Raw genomic sequence first — 1,905 nt, forward strand, 5'->3', positions numbered from 1 at the left:
AAAAAACAAAATGGAAACGTGAGTAGTGCACGTGACAGCCCAACGGCTGCAGAAGACATAGGGTCCAAAAGGAGTGATGATTTCTGCCGCAGTGTTGGGGGTTGGACAAGCATTGGCAGGCTTGGGGGCCAGTGAAGATGAACCCTTCTCTCATCATCAGCTTTGGCTCCACCTCCTGTTTTTCTGGCAACCTCAGAATAGGAAGATTCAGTTTCAGCTTTGCCCCTCCTTAGGATTTTTTGTTTGTTTTTTGTTTTGTTTTTCGAGACAGGGTTTCTCTGTAGCTTTGGAGCCTGTCCTGGAACTTGCTCAGTAGTCAGGCTGGCCTCGAACTCATAGAGATCCGCCTGCCTCTGCCTCCCAAGTGCTGGGATTAAAGGCTTGAGCCACCACCACCCGGCTCCTCTTTAGGATTTAACCAACCAAATTAAAGGGGTTGGGTATTAAGGCTCCACTGAGCCCCATTAAACTTACTTTCTCCCAGTAAAAAGAATGAAACCTAAATTCTATCTTGGGCCTTGGCTGGAGATCTGGCATTCTGATCTATCGCAAAGATCAGAACACTGGGCACCATTGTTCCTTTCCCTAATTGTTAATACAACCAGGCCTGTCAACCACCTGGCTAGAGACTCCCCTCCTCCCAAAAGTTGATTCCCTTAAAGACGCATTAAGGAAATGTCCAGAAGCTCTTCTGCCAATGCCTGGACTTCCTCTAAACCTCTACTGCTGAACATGCCTGCTCTCCTGGATCCTACATCCCAAAACACAAGCTTCTTTCTTTCTGCCCACTGTTCTTTTCCTGGAAGCTGCTAAGATCTATAACTTTGCTGCTCTGTTGACTTTCTCTCAAATGCTAATAAAATAGCCTTTAGTTTCCTTCTGAGTCGATTTAAAAATGCATTTGTTAGCAAGACCAAGAACCCACAAAAAGTTCCCTGGTTTCAGCAGATGCTTAAGAACAGATAGGCTAGGCGGTGGGTAGCACACACCTTTAATCCAAGTACTCAGGAGGCAGAGGCAGGTGGATCTCTGTGAGCTGGAGGCCATCCTGGTCTACAGAGCGAGTTCTAGGACAGCCAGGACTATACAGAGAAACCCTGTCTTGAAAACCAAACAAACAAAAGAACACAGATTGGGCCGGAGGAGCTGGTTCAGAGGTCAAGAGCTCAGACTGCTCTTGCAGAGGTCCTGAATTTATATCCCTGCATCAATCACATGTAACTCCAGCTCCAAAAGATCTAATGTCTCCTCTGGGCTCTACTGGTGCCTGTACTCACATGCACACATAGATACACACAGACACACACACACAGAGACACACAGAGACAGACACACAGATACACACAGATACATACAGACATGCACAGAGAGAGACACACATACACAGAGACACACACAGACACACACACATTGTGGGAGACTTACTGCTCCCTAGATCAGTTTCACCCACTCTGTTGCACTTGGCTTCTGCTGTTCTGATTTGTCAAATACTAACTCTGCAACGAGTTATTGCTCCATTGTTCCTGTGTTCTGAACACTCTGCATGATATAGTTATGGACTTTCCACCTGTTCATTAGACCATGGTTAGGTTGCTGAGTAAGTTGTTTAGCTACCCATGTACACAAGGAGAATTTCCTCCTTTCCCTTGCCCTCTATTTACCTGGATGATTCCCTTGAATAAACAAGACTTGATCAGAATCCTGCCATGTCTCCATCTCTTGTGTGTCTTGTCCCATCCCATTCTCGCTCCCCCTCTGGGGTCTCCATTGACTTACCTGCAGGCCAGGGCAACACACAAATTTTAAAATAATTTTTAAAAATTAAAAAAAAAGAACCTAACGGCTGTTAAGACGACCTAATGGTTGGAGGGTTGGAGCACCTGTCCTCATGGTTGGAGCACCTGT

The sequence above is a fragment of the Microtus ochrogaster genome, chromosome 7 (genome assembly GCF_000317375.1).
Source record: "Microtus ochrogaster isolate Prairie Vole_2 chromosome 7, MicOch1.0, whole genome shotgun sequence".
Lineage (NCBI taxonomy): Eukaryota > Metazoa > Chordata > Mammalia > Rodentia > Cricetidae > Microtus > Microtus ochrogaster.